Source organism: Lycium barbarum, chromosome 12, assembly GCF_019175385.1.
Source record: "Lycium barbarum isolate Lr01 chromosome 12, ASM1917538v2, whole genome shotgun sequence".
Taxonomy (NCBI): Eukaryota; Viridiplantae; Streptophyta; class Magnoliopsida; order Solanales; family Solanaceae; genus Lycium; species Lycium barbarum.
This window is the reverse complement of record NC_083348.1, coordinates 37,266,968-37,282,053: the sequence shown is the minus strand read 5'-3', so window position 1 is coordinate 37,282,053 and position 15,086 is coordinate 37,266,968. Positions and strand designations below refer to the sequence as shown.

At 37.2% G+C, this 15,086-nt stretch overlaps 1 long non-coding RNA gene and 1 other non-coding gene across 2 annotated transcripts; both read right to left on the bottom strand.

Moving 5' to 3' along the window:
* Nucleotides 1-1,188: 1,188 nt before the first annotated feature.
* On the bottom strand, nucleotides 1,189-3,517 carry LOC132623938 (uncharacterized). The gene is made up of 3 exons (XR_009576482.1): nucleotides 3,336-3,517; nucleotides 2,514-2,564; nucleotides 1,189-1,437 (listed from the first exon to the last, which is right to left on the bottom strand). It is a non-coding gene; the product is annotated as an uncharacterized LOC132623938 (long non-coding RNA).
* Nucleotides 3,518-14,010: 10,493 nt separating this feature from the next.
* On the bottom strand, nucleotides 14,011-14,117 carry LOC132625349 (small nucleolar RNA R71). Its single transcript, XR_009576787.1, has one exon. It is a non-coding gene; the product is annotated as a small nucleolar RNA R71 (small nucleolar RNA).
* Between the last annotated feature and the right edge of the window lie 969 nt (nucleotides 14,118-15,086).

Genomic DNA, 15,086 nt, shown 5'->3' with positions numbered 1-15,086 from the left:
GAGCGTGCACCTGAATCCGGGCAATATCCATATCGGGCTGAGCGGCCAATACCAAGCAACTGTCGACAAAATAACGGTCCAGCCCCATAATATACCTGTGCATCCTGTCAGCCATAGTAGCTACCACAGCAGGTGCATATCGGGCCAATGAGTCGAACTCCATACTGTACTCTCGAACACTGCAGCCCCTCTTTCTCAGCAATAAGAATCTGTCAGCCCTGGCCCGCCGTAACTCCGGAGGCAGAAAATGGCTAAGAAAAGCCTCAGAAAACTCATCCCAGACTGCTGGGGGAGCACCAACGCCTCTGGCTAACTCCCAAGACTCGTACCAATTTGCTGCTATATCATACAACCGGTACGAAGCCAACTCGACTGACTCTGTCGCAGATGCCTTAATCAAATGTAACGTGCGCCGCATCTTCCTGATAAACTCCTCAGGATCCTCCTCGGGCTTTGTCCCGAAGAACTCTGGAGGATTACAGGTCAGGAACTCACGAGCTCTCGAACTGTCACGTCTGTCTGCACGACCATCCCCAAGTCCGTGCCTATGAACCTGCCCTGCTACCAGTCTGGTCAACAACTGGACCGCATCTCTCAGAGCCCGATCCTCAGCCCCTGGCTGTGGAGCTGGAGGCTCAGGTACTGGAACCTCTGGAGCTACTGGTGGAGCTGCCCCAGACTCCTCTGATGATGAAGACGTAGCAGAGTCTGCTGGCCGGGACGCAATATCACGCATCATCTGAGCAAGGGTCCGAGTACCCTTCTGAGCCTGGCTGGTCTCTCCTACCACGCCCTTTTTCTTCTGGGCAACCGTCGCCTTTTTCGGAGGCATCACTGAAAGAAAAACAACAACGGATCAGGACAGAATCATCCTAATAGCACAGTTCTATCGCACGATCTAAGATTTCAAAAAAAGAAACACCCTAAATGTCCTGTAGCTTCCTGTTTATAGGTGTGGTGCACAACACACCGATAAACAAGACTCTACTAGACACGGTCTGTAGACGTTCCGAGGACGAACCGCTCTGATACCACTTTTGTCACGACCCAACCCCGTAGGCCGCGACTAGTGTCCGTGCTGGACACCCAAACGTACCCAATAACCCAAACCAACATATTATCAAAATATATTAATATAAAGGTTAGTTGGCGCTACTAAATATCACAGATGAACATATTTTGCACGTAGAGGCCGATAAGGCCATCACCGATCATAACAACCCAAAACATATACAGAACCCACACAAGTATGTCTACAGACCTCTACAGAACATAACAGAATCATAAGATGGGACAGGGCCCCGTCGTACCCCTGAATAGCGTACATATATACAATAGCAGAAGATTGTACCAAAATATAGGCTCCGGATAAAGGAGCGCTCCAAAATAGCAGAATAAGATCCTAAGCGGACGGATCAGCAAACCTGTCGTCGGTACCTGCGCGGCATGAAAACGCAGCCCCTGAAGAAAGGGGGTCAGTACGAAATATGTACTGAATATGCAAAGCCTGAATTACAGAAACAAAATCATAACTGGTACAGAACGTACAGAAAGTAAATAGAAAACCCAAAGTATCAGATACATATTTTCAAAACATGCAGAGTGTGTACAGAAACATATGTCACATCAAATCCGGCCCCTGCCAAGGGACTCGGCAGACAGAACGTGGCCACCCTCCCGACGCAGGTGCCACAACACAGAAGAATCAGAACAGGGGCATAACCCTGTAACATAATATGTCATATCAGATGGCCATAGCAAATCATATCAGAACAAGCGTACATGGCACAGCATACTCCACAAACCCATGTACGCGTATACCTGCCCCCTCACATCGAGGCACGGCGAACAATGCAAAGGATCACGCTTGACAACATATCCTGGCCCGGGCTCAGTGGGGGAAACATTGAGGCATCCACGAACGGAGTAGTGAGAAACTAAATGCACTAAAAATACCATATATATATTTCCAGAGACTCAATGAGGCATATCGAATGTCAAATCAAATCAATGAAATCGGACGGAAACATAGTAAGTAAATTTAGATGTCATAACGGGTTACGGAGGCATAATCTATCCGAGATCGTTTTCAAGATTCAAAACAATTTATAAGACTTAATGAAATATTTAAAATAGTTTTTATTTAGTAGATAAAGGAGTAGTTAGAGTATCTCTAAGGAAAACGCTCGAAGACAAGTCATAGACACATAAAGGGTAAAATTGGAAATAGTGGGCCCACCTCGGGACCAATGAGGCGGTGGGCTCAAATTACGTATTTTTAAGCTTATGGGGTCACCTACAAAGGTTCTAGGACATTCCATAACTTCGTAAGCAATTTGGGAAAAAGTTTCATAATTTTTCATAAAAGCATACTTAAGGAATTCAATTCTATTGAATGAAAAAGCGACGATTTCAAACGCGGATTCCGATGGACAGAATATTCCCCGAGGCGTAAATCCAAGCCTAGTACATCTAGGACATGCCAAGAGAAGAATCGGGATAGCTTTACATACCTTATATGCTCTTTACGCCTTTCCAAATTCAATTCTCGTTTCGCCCAAAATCTGCAATTGGTCACATTTACCAATTCTCAATTTCCAATCTTTAAGTATTCAATCTTTATTCATAATTGCCTACAGAAATTTGGGCAGCATCTCCCCTATATATATAGCATCCCCGAGAATTTAACTCGGCCAAAACAATCAACAACAACCCAACAACAACATCAACAACAACAACAATCACTATAAACACAATATAACTTAACTAGCTATCTTTCCAACATAATGTCATAACCTTCATTTCAACTTCAATTTCCAAACTAATCTCAATGGTTTCACATTCATCATTAATCTAGATCATCACAATATAATTTGGAAATATTTCATATCATTTCTACGAAATATTCACAAGATATACAAAATATACAAACTTTCCACCAAAACATAATTCACCCAAAACTTCAAATCTTCAACCTACATATTCATAACATATTTCCATCTTCCAATTTCATCAACCATAATCATAATTCACATCTTAACAACTTCATTTCCATAATATCACAAAATCATTCTAAAGTGACATAATCTTCTACATTCCAACTTCAACCAAAATTCATTCAACTTTCATTCCCAATATAATTTTCACCATAACCACAACTAGAATACAACATAAAATTCAACTCATATATGTATACAACATATATACACTCATGGCTACATATATATATACATACCCACTTTGCAAACTTCCTTATTTCCATAATTTCTACTCATTTCCACATACCACAACATAAACAAACCTTCATAACATAAGAAAAAGGAATTGATTCTTACCTTTTTCTACAACTCCTTCACTTGAACAAGTTGTCAACTTGAAGAAATAAGTGCTCCTTCTTCCAAAACAATTACACCAAGTTGTAAAGGACCCTTAAATTAGTAGGAATACCACAAGAAAATAATTTTTGGAGGAAGATTTGGAGGGGTGAATTTTCTATGGCCAAACCCGAAATGGCACTTTTTTTTGCTCTTGTTTTGTTTGTTCTTTCTCCTAAGTTTCTTGAATCATCTAAGGGATAATGATCCCTTTATAATTAATTTGCCACATGGAAATTAATTAATTTGGTGGGCTTGGACCAGGTATGGCCGGCCACCCTCTCACCTTGGGCCTAAATTTTTCTTTTCATTTTTTTGGGCCAACTCGGTTGGTCCCGAGTTGGGCCTAGCCCACTGACCTTTCGACCTTAAAACGTCCATATCTCCTTGTACCGACGTCACCTGGGAACCCACGACCTATGGTTGGAAAGATAATTCAATTATCTACAACTTCTAATCCTTGGTATGTTTCCAAATTCCAAACATATAATACCGTTTTTGCCCACCAAAGTCAGGTCACCCGAAAACGTTTTCTTAAAAATATTCGTTTGGAGGACTTCCACTTTGATTTGGCCCAAGGGTCCTTCTTGAGTTGTGTTTAACTTCACATATGTGATTCATATAATTTGTCACATGTCCCAAAAAAAAAAAATCTTGACGTGTGGGCCCCACCTCAGCTTACAAATAATCCGACGTTCAAAAATACGGGATGTAACAGAAGTGATGAGTGGGATTAAAAATGGTAAAAATAGAAAGAAAAAAAAAGTTATAAGGAAAGAGAGGAAAAATAAGAAAGGAGAGAAAAGATTTCCAGAATTTCTCCATCTTGAATCCACCATTTGCGTCCATCTATGGCCAAGATTTGTGTTTGTGCATCTCCTCAATTTGGGCGATTTATAAGTAGGAGTACTAGAAATTAATTCCTTATTTTGTTTCTCTTTATTTTGCTTTCTTTCTTTTTTTCTTTTTTTGTGCCATCTTTTATTCTTAGACTAAGGAAATCTTTTGAAGAACATTATATTTTAACTAAAGATATATATTAAATAATACAATCATGTATAAAAATATATCTACATACAATTTACAAAAATATATATATATATATATATATATAATAATAATAAAGTAATTTCACCTAAAATCAAATATTTAGTGAAGTATAATATTTCTAAATGATGAATATTATAGAAAATATATTTGAACTTTATTTTACGAGAATATTTGTATACAGAATAAAATTTAGCGTGATGCTATTATGCTACTTTATATTTTCATAAGATTACATTTTCAGCTTGGTTTTTGAAATATGAGTTTTATGAAATATCTGAAATTATAAATTTGTATTTTAAATTTTATATTTTAAGTAAAATTGAAGATATTTTAGTCATTATAGTTTTTTTATTACTTCAACGTTTAAGAATAACAAAATAATTAGTTAGTAACTTAGTACGTGAACTCGTGAAGTGAAGTCTTATGCAACCGCGCGAAGCGCGGACTAGTTCACTAGTGTTTGTCTATATATAATATAAAGGTAGACATAAACAAGGTGATGTGACACCTCTCTATAGCTAGCATTGATATTTTGTTTTCTCAATTATTTGATCTTTTTTTTCTATTTTTCTTCTCCTTTGTGATATTAAAAAAAAAATCAAAAGTCATTTCTTAAAATAATTCTTCAAATCAATCTACATTACTAATGTTTTGCATTTACTCAGGATTTAACTACTAGTTATAGTACTTCACCCCCTTTAGTAACCTTTAAGACTATTATTATCATTTCAATTTTAAAAAACAACACCCAAAGATTCCCTACAAACAACACTTTTTGTTCTTAGCTCCACCATATAGCAGACATTCCTTTGGATTATTTTTTTGGTTATCTTTTGATAATTTTTTGGCATAGAACGTTAATACTTTGGATGTAATTTTACTTACCTTGTTTTTGTTTTTAATAATTTATTGATGTGTTACATTTGCCTGGTGATAATTTCTTTAAATGTCATTTCGTCTCTTCTAATTTTCTGATTTGGTGAATGTGTTTTTTTTTTTTTTTTTGCCATATTATATTTTTTGGGGATTCATTGTTGTGTTGTTTTGATTGATAATTGTGTATTTTTTTTTGGTAACTAATGATGTTTTTCAATTGATGTGGTTCTCTTTTTTTTTTTTTTTTTTTTTTTTTTTTTTTTTTTTTTTTGTCTCATTATGTTTTAGGGCCTGGAAGTGGAATGTCTATTTTGATCTTCAAAGGACATGCGTTCTCTGGTATTCATGAAAGCAAGTTTGCCAAGGTATTATAGTTTCTGCTGCCTTTCACCATATTTTTTAAATTTTCTTCGCTTATTTTATGTATGTGTGTAAGTAAATAGATTAATTGTTCCTATTTATTTATATGGTTAATCTTTTATTTCAAAGTTTTTTTCTTCATTTGATGGATCAAAATATTACATCTAAATATATTTTGTAATATTCTCTATTTGTTGAAAGTTATTAATCAGTTATCTCATGAAATAAGATCTTATCATATCAAACTACACTCCTGTGATTGAACCGATGAAGGTACACATTCAAGCATAAGAATATAAGGAAGCCTTGAGGAAGTCGGGAGGAGGATGGTGTAACGATCTGTTTGGTCGTTTAGCACTTTTGGACTCTTTTTCGCTAAAATATCTTTTCCGTAGTTTTAAAAGGTAATCTTGACTTGCGAGGATTGGTGGCACGGTGATTTAATTGGCGGGTAATTTTTGAAATATACTTATTTAATGTGTGTGAATAGTTTAATTATAGGAATATAAGTTTCACTCATATAAGATACAAGTTGGTAAATAAAGTATTTGACGGAATGACTATATTTTATACAAATGGTTAAATGAGTAAGTAAATTATAGGGCTTGGCCCACTTCTCTTGACCCGTATATCTTAATGGCATAGGGTATCAAATAATACATTTACCTTTAGCAAGAAAAAGAAAAGAAGGGGAACACGTTGACACTACAACGGAGGCAAACAACTGAAAGAGAATTTTTCTCGTGGAAGTAATGGGGTTGTATTTCTTTGACTTTATTATACTTGTTACTTTCTTATGGATAAATGTAATCATTGCACAATAATGGTTATCAATGATTAGATAATACTATATCATCACAAATCATCCAGATATTATCACATGGTAAAGCATAAAAGAATTTTTATTAGCTTTGTATATCACAAAGAAGTGACGATTTAGCCAGCAAAAGAGATGAAAATGAACAAGTTAGAGGCAGAAAAATTGGAGCCCATTTGTTAGTTTTCAAACTGAGTAACACAATGATTGGGGGATAATGATGAAGTAATGATGACCAAATCATTTTGGGCAATAATGATAAAATTGATGTAGTGTTAATGGTCCTGTATGTTCTTTCCTGTTTAAAAGTCACAGTTTCGAATTTTCCTTCAACTTTAGAAATTTTATTTTGTTTATCATGTTCCAGCTGCAATCTTTGTATGTTGGATCTACCTAATTGAATATTAGGCGTATTAGATTAGATGTATAACTTCAAATTCATGGTATTTGAGATGTGGAAGCTAGATTTTAATCCTAAGTTAAGATTTTGAGGTAATTGAAAGTTTTGAGCCCTAGTTTTAAGCAATGAGAATTTATGATTTGAGAGTCCATTTGTGGATTGAATTGACTAATTTTATGCATATAGGACTCTTAGGTTATGGGTAAAATAAGTTTTAAAGAAAATTCCAGTTTTGCCATTGTAGGCCCGAGGACACTTTTGGGGGTGCGTTTATGGGTTTCAAATATATGTATAGCAATATGGGTGTTCTTAGATTCGTATTCTAACATAGTCACATATTTGATACACTTCGATCGTTCACAGGCTCTGCGCAAAGGGAAGGCATTGGTTTGATCGTTAGTGACACCCGCTCGGCTTTGAGGTAGGTTATGACTTATTTTATGTCTAGACTCTGGTTAGCGAAACGTATGTAGATAGTAGTGATTGACGGGGAAAGCATGATAGGACTTCAGGCATGGTGTGGAGGTGAATTTCATATAGGTTGGTATTGTCAGCTGTTATGTGGGCTTGTCGCCAATAATGTGATACTGTTATGTGGGCTTGTGACCATTATTGTATATTGTTATGTGGACTTGTCACCATGGTTGTGATTTCATGTACTTGGTATAATCGTCTCTCTCTATTGTTATCTCACTTGTCATATGGAAGAGGAAGGTTATTACTGAGAAATTGAATATTGAATTGCATTTCACAGTATGAGTCTGTGGAACCTATGATTGCGGTGATTATTGAGGTTGATTTCATGCTAGTCATGCATCCCATATTCCATGTGTTACTTGATGTGATTATCACTTAGTGTATCTTTGTCACATTCTAGCTCACTCATCTCTTTCATGTACTTGGTATAATCGTCTCTCTCTCTATTGTTATCTCACTTGTCATATGGAAGAGGAAGGTTACTACTGAGAAATTAAATATTGAATTACATTTCATAGTATGAATCTATGGAACCTATGATTGCAGTGATTATTGAGGTTGATTTCATGTGAGTCATGCATCCCATAATCCATGTGTTATTTGATGTGATTATCACCTAGTTGTATCTCTGTCACATTCTAGCTTACTCATCTCATGAAAGGGAAGGGTAACATTGATGATTGAACCGTGGACAATAATATGACTTGTACTTGTTGATTGCATATTAGTGATATTGTTGAGACTGGCATCATGCATGACATGCTTCTATATTACTCTTAGGTTGTCTTGATGGTGAGGTGAGTGATCAAGAGACTACGAGGTCTTTGCCGGAGATTGAGAGTGATTGAGAGACTTCGAGGTCTTTGTCGGAGATTGAGAGTGACAGAGAAACTCCGAGGTCTTTGCCCGAGATTGAGAGTGATTGAGAGACTCTGAGTTCTTTTCCGGAGTTTAAGAGTGGCAGAGAGACTCCGAGGTCTTTGCCGGAGATTGAGAGTGATTGATAGCCTCTGAGGTTTCTGTCGGAGAGCATGAGTGGTATATGGACTTCGCGAGTCCCCCATGGGTCATGACTATGAGGCATTGCCATAGCATCTGTGTACGAGAATTGAGTGTGAGAGGTGACTACTGCATTGCATAGCATTTGCATAGCACGACATTTTATCGCATTGCACTTCATTTGAATTGCTATTCATGTCATTGCATGGCACATTCTCTGATTGATTCTTGATTGGCGAATTATTGAGTTGTTGTTGTTTGTAAGGTATTTATTTAGAGGCTTGATGGACTCGAGGTTTAGAGATTTCCACCTAGGCTTATAACCTGAGATATTGAAATCCCTTGCGACTATCGTTACTGCAAGACTTCCATTTTTGCTAGATTTGTGACTGTGTTTTATTACTTTTCTGCTTACTTATTAGTTGCTTCTTATTTATATGTGTGAACTAACCATTGTCGGCCTATGATATCTACGAGCCTTGTGTTATGCTGATACTACTCTTTCTACACTCCTTGTAGAGTGTAGAGTTGTTTTCAGGTGATATTCGGAGTCTCGCGACCGTTTCGAGGCATTCGTCATAGGTGTTTGGGTGAGCTATTCGAGATCTATCAACCTAGAGTCTCTTCCTAGATTTTTTTGTCCTTATCCTTAAACAGAAGTCGTACCCATTTTGAGTCTGTTATTTACTTCAAATTGTAAACTTCTTAGAAGCTCTTGTAAGAGTCTAGACCAGGTTTTGGGAATTTCTTATAATAAAAGTATTTCTTCCGCATTGGTTTTAATATTTAAATTGTTTCCTTTTACATGATGTACATCCCTTGTTGACACCGTCCTTAGTCACATTACCTAATGGATACAAAGTGAAAGTAGTATCTCTCTATCCTCAAACATAACTTTAACTAATGTACTTTTAGTTCCTACTGTTTAATACAAATTAATCTCTATTTTTCATCTTCTTACTCAACTCAAGTGTCATACGCTACTCACTACTGTTTCCATGTTTCTACAGGGCCCTTCTCTGAAGAGGCCACTGGAAATTGGTAAGGTGGAACACAACCTCTACATCCTCCATCTGCCTCTTGTCAGAACTTCAGATCATGTTTCTTCCACTACTGCTATCTCTACTAATGAGTGTTTTTCTATTCATACCATTTCCACTAATGTATGTCCTCAAAATTCTGCTAATAGTTTTACTTCTACTTTCAGTGCTAATGATTCTGCTATGATTCCCAATGCTTGTAATTCTGGTTCAATAAATAAAACTAATGTTTTGTGGCATCAAAGGATGGGCCGCATACCTTTTGTGAAAATGATTACTATACCTCATCTCTCTACTCGATTTTCTTCCAAACAATCATCTGTTTGCCCTGTATGTCCAATGGCAAGACAACAAAGGTCTTAATTCCCTTTAAGTTCTGCTCATTCCTCTATCCCTTTCCAACTTGTCCATATTGATGTTTGGAAGCCCTATCACATTACCACCTACAATGGTTTTAAGTATTTCCTAACCATTGTGGATGATTTCAGTAGGGTTACTTGGACTCACCTTCTATCTTGTAAAGGGAATGCTTTTTTCTATTATAAATGCTTTCATAGCTATGGTTTCTACTCATTTTCAAACCTCTACTGGTAATGCCTTTGAATTAGGCTCTTCTTCTTCTCATGCAACTTATCTTGCTTCTCTTGGCATTACATATCAAACTACTTGCTCTCGCACTCCACAACAAAATGGGGTGGTAAAGAGAAAACACAAACACCTTCTAGAAACTGCTAGAGCTCTTCTTTTCCAGTCCAAACTACCTACTAAATACTGGGGTGAGTGCATTCTTACTGCCACTAACCTTATAAATAGATTTCCCTTTTCCATTCTCTCTAATAAGTCTCCTTATGAAGCACTTCATGGTGCTTCACCTACATATCACCTCCTCAGATCCTTTGGTTGTTTGGTTTATGCTAAAGTTCCCATTCCACATAGAGACAAATTTCAGTCCAGAGTCATACCCTGTATTTTCATTGGTTACCTTTTTGGAAAAAAAGGATACAAACTTCTTAATCTCCATTCCAAATCCATCTTCTATTCCAGGGATGTGTCATTTGTTGAACACATTATTCCTTTTACCTCTTCCTCTTCTACTTTCTCTCTTGTATCCACTCTATCTCCTTCTGATTTTACAAAGCCTATTCCTACTCCAGCTTCCCAGGTTCCACCTCCTCCTAGAAGATCTTCTAGAACTGTTAATCCCCTTGCTCACCTTCAAGATTACATATATCACTTTGTTCTTCCAGTTTCTTCAGTTCTCCTTCTACTCCATCTACTGTTGCATCCATGTATGAACCCCAATATTATCAATAGGCTATGTCCATTCTTGCTTGGCAGGTTTTAATGACTAAGGAATTTCAAACTTTAGAGGATAATCACACTTGGGACATTGTTCCTTTTCCTCTTGGTAAGAAAGTTATTCCTTGTAAAAGGGTGTATAAAGTCAAACAATGTTTTGATGGTAGTATAGAGAGGTATAAAGCCAGAGGTGTATAAAGTCAAACAAAGTTTTGATGGTAGTATAGAAAGGTATAAAGCCAGACTTGTCATCAGGGGTGATACTCAAAAGGCTGGTATTGACTACAATGAAACATTCTCTTCAGTTATCAAGTTCACTACCATTAAATATCTCCTTGCCATTGCTGCCAAGAAATCCTGGACTGTTTATCAATTGAATGTCAACAATGCCTTCCATGGTGATTTATCTGAGGAAGTTTATGTGAAAATCCCCTTAGGCTTCACTGTTACTGCTCCTGAGTTCTTACCTTTGGCTTGTAGGCTTTGAAAGTCTCTGTATGGCCTTACACAGGCTTTTAGGCAATGGTTTGCCAAGTTATCAATAGCTCTACTTTCTAAGGGGTACCAACCTAGTTTGAATGACTACTCTTTATTCACCAAATGTTCTTCTCATTCCCCTGTCATCATTGTTGTTTATGTAGATGATATTTGTTGGCTGGTGATGATTTTGTGGAAATAGATTCTTTAAAGTCTTTTCTTGATGCACAGTTTAAGATCAAAGACCTTGGCACTGTACATTATTTTTTGGGTCTTGAAGTATCCTATCATCCTCAAGGATTTCTTGTGAATCAGCACAAGTACAAAAAAGAACTTCTTGCTGAATTCAATTGTTTAGATTCATCTCCTGTTGTGGCCCCTTTGGAACTCAATGTCAAACTTATTCTTGATTCTGGTGAATTGCTTCCTGATCCTTCACCATTCAGAAGATAAATGGGGAAGTTGAATTTCTTGCAACATACTAGACCTGACATATCATTCTCAGTACAACACCTTAGCCATTTCCTCAATGCACCAAGGACTCCACATATGCAGGATGGTATTCATGTTCTTAGATATCTAATGAATTACCCTGCCAAGGGCATCATTTTCTCCAACGCTGATAATTTTTCTTTGAAGGCATACTCAGATTCATATTGGGTTGAATGTTCTCTATCTAGGAAGTCAGTCTCAGGGTTCTTCATTACTTTGGGGGATCGTCCTATTTGCTGGAAATCTAAAAAGCAGCCTATTGTGTCTCTGCCTTCGGCTGAGGCTGAATATAGGGCTCTTTGAAGAACTGTTATTGAATTGACTTGGCTTGTGCGCCTATAAAAACTTGTTGTTGGGTTGGTTTCTCGCCACTACATTCACACTTCATCCCAACTGGTTGATATTTTACCAAGACATTACCTGGTGGTTGATGTGCCCTAAAATCACGGAACATTTGATGCCTTTAACGATAAATTTTACTTGTTTTAAGAAAGTTTATGTTGTTTTGATGTGTTCTTGTTATGTTTCAGGTAATTGAGGACCAAAAGGCAAAGACAAGGAAAGTTCACAAGAAGTCTACAAAATTCAGAGAAGTACGGACCGTACATATTTGTACGAGCCGTACATTTATACCGCGGCTGGATGGCAAGAAACAGAATGCCTGACTTTTGAAGATGTTTGATATGGTTACTTTGTACGGACCGTATAATTTTATATGGGTTGTACCTCGCTTTATACATTGAAGGCAAGACAACTAAAGCAGAAATTGTATGGACCGTACTTCCAAAATACGGGCCGTATAAGTTGGCGTAAAATCTGATCTAGACTTGCAGTAGAGTGACTGTATAAAAAGACACGGACCATACTTTTTTGTATGGCCCGTACTTGGTTCCGTTAGGACAGTTTTTTCATAAGTAATTTCCGCGTTTTTGGACCTTTATGAATAGTTTGATTAGGGTTTTGTGGGTCATCTATCATCAGTTTGGAGACTTTTATTTTATATCATTGAATACTCATTATTGTTAAAGCTTTTGAGGACAAGATATTATCCTATCATCTTCTTTATTCATATTGTAAGCACAATAACTCTTTCAGTGCTTTTTTTTCATTAAATTAGATGAGTAGCTAATTCTCGTATAGGTTATGGACCCAATGATGGGTGTTATGTGAATGGGTGTTTGCTATAGAATATACGTATAGTGGGTTGTTAGTTTTTACTTATTTCTTATTTGTTCATGTTGGTTGATGGTTGCAAACATTGACTTAAGACATAAACCTTTGCTTTGCTTGGGAAAGTAAGTTAGGGTTTGGTAGGAAAAAATAACAAGAACTCGGGGCGTTAACCCTCATTTGATAAACTCACTCACGAATAAGAAGAGTTTACTTGGCACAGATTAATCGTTCTTAATTTCAATTTTTTTATATTTGGGATAATCATAAAAAGAAATACTTTGTAACTATTGGGTAATATTGGGAAGTCAAATAGAGAGTAAGTGCATGCCTTACAAAAACCCATTAGAAGTATATCTTGGTAACACCTATAGGATTACATCTAAAGGGGGACACAACCTTGGTTTCTTAATCCAATTAATTACAATCAAATCAAAATAGCCAGTAGAAACAAAACTCTTTTCCACCCTTATCGAAATACGAAACTAGACCGAAGGTTGAGCACCACACTATAATGTTTTCACAGTCTATTCCCTGTGGGATTCGATCCCAACCTATTTGGGTTACTATATTTCACAAAGTCTGCTTTACGCCATTTGTTAAGTGTAATTTAAGCGTATCAAATTTTGGTACCGTTGTCGGGGAATACAGTTTGAAATTACTAAATAGTGTGTTCTTTAATTCAAGTCTTTTTCTATTCCATCACACCTTGTTTGTTTTTTCTGTGAACCAGGTGATTATGGCTGGAAGAGGAGGACGTGGATCAAATAGTGGTAAAGGTGTGCTGGTAGTACCAGCACAATCGGAAGTTGATGAAGAGGAAAATGTGCTTGCGAATTACATGCAAGAGGTGGAATATGCATTTGCTATTGTTCCACCAGGGTCGATACCGAAAATTGCAAGATTGATAGTTCTATCTATCAATTGCTCAAGCTCAAAGGGTAATTTGAAACTCTACTGACAGTGACCCTCATCAACACTTGAAGAATTTCATTGGTGTGTCAGACACATACCCAGAATGCTGTTACTTCTGATGCAATCCAGTTGAGAGTTTTCAAATACTCTTTAGCCGGCGAAGAAAGAGATTGGTTCAAGAAGTTGCCTTACAATTATATTCAAACTTGGGCTGAGCTGGTGAATGTCTTTCTCAAGAAGTGGTTTCCTCCAAGCAAGAAAGCCGAACTCTAAGACAAAATTTTTGAGTTCAAACAACTTCTGAGGGAACAATTGTATGAAGCTTAGGAGTGGTTCAAGTAGTACTTGATGCGGTCTCTGAATCATAGTTTTCCAGAGCACATATTAATGGAGAAGTTCTATACAAGGCTAGATCCGATGACATAGTCAGTGGCCAATAATGCAGCCAGTGGGTGTTTCATGGACAAGATTTATGCCTGAATCACTTAGTTTCTTGACAGATTGACTATGCATAATCAAGAATGGAATTTGGATGGTACTGATGGTGTAGTATATGAGGCTCCGTTAATCGAGAATATTGTGAAAGAAAACCAACAGAGGGACCAAACTCTATCAACTTGCAACCAATATTACTTTGCTAACTAAGAGGTTTGATGAAAAGGAGACAAAGAAAGTGTACATTTTCTAATATATGAAGACTTTGCCAAAACAGATGTACCAAGCACCTGAGGTTCTATATCAAGAAGGACCACCTATGCAATATGAAGATGCCAATTATGTTAATAACTCTCAAGGGGTTTATCAAAGGCCGAATTTCCAAGGGTCAAGATATCAGAATCAGAATCAGTGGAAACCTCAGCAACAAGGGCAAGGTAATCATTATGGCCAAAATGATTAGGGTGGTTCGAACCAAGGGAACTATAACAACCGCAATAACTTCGGGACTAGGAGTTTCAATCCCTATGTTCCGTCAAAGGGTCAATCAAATGATCAAGGGAGCTCTAAGCTGGAGAGCAAGCTCGAGAGAGTGCTAGACAACCAAGAGAAGTCCGATAATTGAAGGGGTTGACTGAAACTATGGGCTCTCACACCACGTCCATCCAAAATCTCGCGTTATAAATGAGAGATATTTCGAGAGAGCAATACCCTCCATAAAGGGTAGCACTCCCGAGTGATACAGTTCCTAATCCAAAAGGTAGTAGTGGCGATCCAATAGCCAAGTGCCATGCTATCACTACTCAAAGTGGGAAACTACTTCAAGCTGTGGATGCAAAAGAAATTGAAAAGGGGCCTATAGAAGAAGATGCAGAGACGTCATTTGAGGTGCCAAGTGCGGTTGA